The sequence below is a fragment of the Nanorana parkeri genome, unplaced genomic scaffold (assembly GCF_000935625.1).
Source record: "Nanorana parkeri isolate BGI_ZX_2015 unplaced genomic scaffold, ASM93562v1 scaffold73, whole genome shotgun sequence".
Lineage (NCBI taxonomy): Eukaryota > Metazoa > Chordata > Amphibia > Anura > Dicroglossidae > Nanorana > Nanorana parkeri.
Window position 1 is genome coordinate 1483325 of NW_017306341.1, and position 6172 is coordinate 1489496.

Sequence of the window (6172 nt, forward strand, 5' to 3'; positions counted from 1 at the left end):
ATGTTCACAAATAGCATCAGCAACACCATATTTTGGCATGCAATTGATTTTTTTTTAACTTTTACATTTAACGTGGATTAAATACAGCAGCAGCACCCAAGCTGATTAATTTCAACTGGAAAAAGGCTTTTAAATGTAGTTTTGCTTGTGACACCTGATTTTTATAATCAGTAATAGGCCTGAATTGACCAGTAGAAGTAGCTTTAGAAATCTGAAAACTGAGGTCCAGTTACAGAAACATTGCATGGCAAATTTACAGTGCTGGAGCACTGGAATATACTGCAAGCTTTGAGATGCAACACAGGGTTTACCCTGCAGCAAACATAAGAAATTTGGAAGTGGAGGTTCAACTGTGGAAGCGTTGTGTGGCACCTTTACAGTGCCGAAGCACCAGAATAGGCAAGGAGAATGGTGATTATTATACATTTATTTTTGTAGCCCCTGGATGAAAATTAAAACTTTGATCTGAAGTATCAGCAGCAGGGGTTTTATAGTTTCTAGTAATCCAAGACTAGCTCATTTTATTGAAAATGAAAATCTACACTGTCGGGGCACAGGCATATTTGCCTCTCCATAACAAAACCTTGTTCTGCACTGAAGGCCCTCTCATACAACATACTGGCTCCAGGGCAAGTCAGAAGCTCTCGTGCATACTGTGCAAGTTCTGACCAGTGTTCCACCCTGGAAAACCAATAGTCTATGAAGTCCTCAATTCTGAGTGTGTTAACATGAGTCTTGGACACAATGTAGCCTGCAATCATGTGTTTCAATCTCTACCTGTGTGTGCTGCCTGCAAACAGGCCTGGACACTGTAGTTAAAAAAAAAAAAAAACTCTCTGAAAAATGGCACTGAGGCAGCTCATAAAAGGGATTGTCTAAATCTAATAGTAGCTATGGCAATAGGGGATAATAAATATTTGGTGCTTTGGTGCACACTACTTTATCGCACAAGTATGAAGTGATATGCTTCAAACAAAGCAAAGCTTTGTTGTGTAAGCAACAAGTGTAGAATGTGCACCCTAAAACCAAAAGGCCCTAGCAGCAGAAAATAAAATATACCTCTCAAAAAATAATGTAACTACAGCTGTTGACAACACACACAAAAAGGTGGTCCAAAAAAGGACTGTTGGGTCTCTGAACTGTGTGCATGGGTGGGAGGGGGGAGGTTGGGGGTACACAAGAACATATATAACCCACCACAGTAATTTAGAGCAATATGGCACAGTATAGCAATGTATAACAACTAACAGGCTGTAAGCTCTCCCTAACTACTCCGACATGCACTAACAACTATCTGCTGGGAACCTACCCTTTTATAGTGAGAACCCTTTTAAGCTTTCTGACACAAGGCCAGGCAGTGCATTAAGGTTAAAATGAATTTTTGTCCGGCAAATTTCACCACAAATTCCCTGGACCCGTGAGCCTCAAACACACAGGTTTCTGTCTGAACCCATGTTAGTAGTAAACCCAAACCTCATCTGTATTCATGTCCAAATTTTGCAGTTTGCCATTTTTCAATTGTACAGATCTTTTACATATTATTGATTTTTAGTTGTGACTGACAATCAAATGCATGAAAGATTGTCAGCATTAAAAATTATTCATGACATGGCATATGCAGTTTAAAAAAACAAGAGAGATTTTTTCCACATCATGACAAATTCTGTCACAATCACAAATAAGAATACATTTTAGATATGCAAAAAATGTTTGAGGAATGTACTTTGTCTCAGATCAGAGTTGAGGCATAGAAATTTACTTCTGGAAGCTACCAAACCACAATCTGTTTATACGTTTCGGCATTTTGCTTCTCCAGTGCTCTACTTAGGGTTATCATAGGGTATTTAAACCCCCAACCCCCATCTGAGTTGTAAACCAAGGAACATTTTAAACTAAAAAGATAGATGTTGCTCCAGAACGTAGCCAGGACTGGAAAGTCCTAAACTCTATGGAGCATGATGGCATCAATTGCCCTTTATATAGCACATCTGTTTATACAGTCAGATAGACTCTTAGCTAGTTTATTCTAAAACAAGCAAGCGGATTCCACAAATCTGAAATTTCTTCTGTTACTTCTTTTGGCAGTTCTCACATTCAGATTTATCTTAGTCAGAGTTTATTTTCCCTCTGGGACAAACTTAGGCTTGAAGGCTGCCTCAACTATAGGTAATCTAAATCCAAGAGTTCAGCCAACATAGTAGAAACTCCAACTAATACATAGGATCCAGTGCTTCCACCCACTCAAACAGGATACATAGACATTATGGGGTTGATTTACTAAAGGCAAGAAGGCTGTTCACTTTGCAAGGAAATGTGCACTTTGCCGGGAAAGTTTCCCCCTAGTTCAGTGAATGTTTTGAAGCACTGCTAACTTCCATCATCCAATCATGTGCAAGCAAAAATGCTGTTTTTTTTTTTTTTTCCTTAGACGTGATTGGGTATACCTTGTAAAGTGAAATTTCACCACATTCACGAAGCTAAGGGAAACATCCTCTGCAAAGTACAAATGTCCTTGGAAAATGAACAGTCTATTTGCTTTTATTATATCAACCTCAGTCTCCTAATCCATCAGCTTTTGGCCATATTGGGCAATGGTCTATTGTATTACAGGCACCTTGCAGACTCCACTGGCCACAACTCATTTGGGTGTAGCCTTTGGGCAGCTTTTATTTGCTGCTGCCTTCCTTTTGATAAGCTGGCTCTGCAGGCATCTGCAAAACACCTCCCCTACACCGCTCTGTTGGGCTAAATATAAATTATTATTATTATACAGGATTTATATAGCGCCAACAGTTTGTGCAGCGCTTTACAATATAAGGAAGACATTACAATTACAATACAATTCAAGACAAGATGGTAAGGAGGGCCCTGCCCGTGGGGGCTTACAATCTAAAATGGAGGGGGGAGTGATACATGAGGAGGTAGCTGTGTGGGGATGAATTGTTTGAGAAAGTGATAGTTCAGTGGTTAGGTTGAGGTGGGATAGGCTTCCTTGAAGAGATGAGTCTTAAGGGATCGCCTAAAGGCAGTCAGAGTGCGAGATAGACGGACAGGTTGGGGTAGAGAGTTCCATAGGATGGGAGAAGCTCTAGTGAAGTTCTGGAGGTGAGCATGGGAGGAGTTGATGAGGGAGCTGGAAAGCAGAAGGTCATTTGACGAGCGGATGGGACGGTTTGGGTGATACTTTGACATGGTTGTTTGCTACGACTATTAATTTTTAGGGAACACTGGCCAAGAAAAAAAATACCCAAGCATGCCTGGATCCTGCTTGTGTATCTGACGGCCCTATACTGTCTATGGCCAATTTTAGTATATTCACAGGAAGTTGACAGTCGTTAATATCTGGACGGAAGTGACCCCACATCATTTTTAGGTAGTATTCCTAAACAAGCAATGGTTGATGAAAGAGGAAAAAAATGTTCAACTGCTCTTATATAATTGTGAAATAAATTGAAAAAAAAATGGCATAATGTAATAAAGAGCGAGTTCATTTTAACAGCAGGGCTAAAGGCTGTATGGATAATTCGACTGAAATGAAGCCAAACGTTATCTGAAAAATCAAACTTGCTCTGGGCTTCACTGAACGAAAAATCTTTTCTCACTACAATTTCATAGATCATAGTAGCTATTGATACCAAAAGTATTTAAGGGATGGGGAGCGACTAAGTGGTTCAATTGGCAAAAATAATGAGAAACTCTAATCTAATCCAAAATCTGCATTTCGCATCCTCCAGGCCTTTTGACTGTCCTTAAATAGGGGATTACTCTTAATATTTTTTCGGTATTAATTTGGTTGTCATTTGTGTAGCCTAAAGGGTCCGGATCCTTCAATCAAAAGAAAATTTACAATCTAAAGAATATAGAGTATTTAGGCATGATGCCCATACCAGTATAGGTATCATCAGTGCTGCTAAACTGAGCATTTCGATATCAGGCATTGAAAGGCCACTTATAGTTGGGCTTTGACTTAATTTGCTGATCAAGGTTTGTTTTGAACCTGCCAAATAAGCTTTCAATAAACTCTTTTTGAATCAAAATTAACAAAAGATGACACAAAACGAGTGACTCATTTTATTCTATCATCCCTTTTCTGTATTTGTTCCCAGATAATATGCCATGTGGTTTCTCCATTACCCTTTACATTAGTATCATGAAAGACATACCATTGTACTTTCTATGTTTATCTGATGTTATGCCTTAATTTTTTATGCAGTTTTATTTATAAAAGGTTAATACACACAGATTACACACACAAAAAAATACTGTATACTGTGTATAACAGAGGATGATTCAAGAGAAGTACATGAGCTTAAACACATTTAGATTATGTTACCCGTTTAGCAATGACTAGAAAGTTAAACAAGAACTCTAGCCAAACCTTTTTATTGTTTTGTGTGATTTCCCCTGACAGTAATACACGGTCACAACCCAACAAAATTACTGTATGAAGCTTTGGTAAGGTTTATGACCCACTACTGCAACCCAGTGGGTTCTAGTACAGGTTTTATATACATTTTACGTCACGACAAACATTTTCTAATGCTTTTTCAGTATTAAGACCCAGTCTTCCATTTGGAGGCCTCAGGCTTGAAACCATATGAATGGCTGAATCCTCACCTAACCTGCATGGTTTAGGATTGCCCTTTTACAAAGTTTAGTTGTTCTTCAGACAGAAACTTTACAATAAAATTCTTAATTAAATGTCGGAGTAAGAGATACATTCCAGGGAGGAGGAATCCTATTCCTCATTGGGTTTATAAATAAGTGCAGTATAAGAGATAAGAGGTTTGTTTGCGGTTTTTGTCACCATCACCAGTTTATTGAACCTAGTTGAAGGCATCTATTGGTAAAATATATTTTGCAGAAGAAAGGCTTTAAAGGACAAGTGTACATTGGGTACATGTTTTTCTTTATTGAAAGACCCCCCCACACACACTGGGTGCAGCCCACCTGGTCCTTTAATGACCTTTGTCTTTGATCCCATTGGAAGCTGCATAGTCTTTCTTCACAAAATGTCCTTGCTGGGTCATCTTCAGCCTGCGCATGCACATTGCAGCCCCATTCATTGCAATTCATACTCCTGGTGGCCTCTAGCAGTCCTGAAGAGTTCAGCTCTGCCTATAGGAACTAATGGGGCTTTGGTATGCATTCACAGACTGAAGAGGACCCAGCAAGGCAATACAGCTTCAGAGCTTTGGATCATTGACTTGAGGACAAAGATTAGTGTAAAAGACCAGGTAGACTCATCGAGGGGCCTGTCTTCAATAGTGAAAACTTATACAAAAAGGTACTAGTTGTCCTTAAACCATCTGGATCACAGATGTTTTTCATTATATTAGAAACTTTTGCTCTTGCGATGGACTTCTTAAAGTATGTGATCATGGATAAAGTAGAATCATTTAAATAGGCAAGTAATTTTAACAAATATCTTTTCCTAAGCATAATTTTCTTATTAGTCAATCAGTTCAAATACAAGTATTCTACAAACTGCATTGTACTAACACTTCCTGGCTCAATTTATTAACATCAAATGGCAACTCTGACATCTCCACTCCTAACATCTCCACTCCACTGTTACTATTGAGAAAAATTGTGAACAATATAACATTTAAGGGGCTTAAAGTTATTATTAAAGATAGAAAAAATGTTTTTAGAACATTGCAAAAAGCAATATGTAAAGTCCAGTAACTGATAACAGAAACACTGTAGAATGTTTGCAGCACAAGGAACTGTACATTCTTTAGCTTTAATGCAATATGAATCACTGATGTGATAAAAAAGGGATATGTAAGAAAATCAACGTAGTAGCAGGTACCCTGTGGTCACTGCTCTCAGAGGGAATCTATGGTGATTTTGTATATATTTTCTTTTTTTATGCTCAGGACTAAAAGTTACATTTTGTTTAGTCAGGTAAAAAATATATTGCTAATGTATTTTCATAGTCAGCTAGCATATGGAGCTCTAGGTTCCCTTTTTTAAAAATATTTTTCAGTCTCCTATGTGTTTGTTGAAAAAAAAAGCCTGTTTACAAATTCAGTAGCTGAAATTTGAAATTTTTACATGTAACTGAATGAGTCAGGGTGGGACCTCATCCCCGTCTATTCTTTCAGATGGCCTCACACAGAGGTTCAGTCAGAGACTGAGTGTCTCAAAGACAATTCTTCTGCTGTGC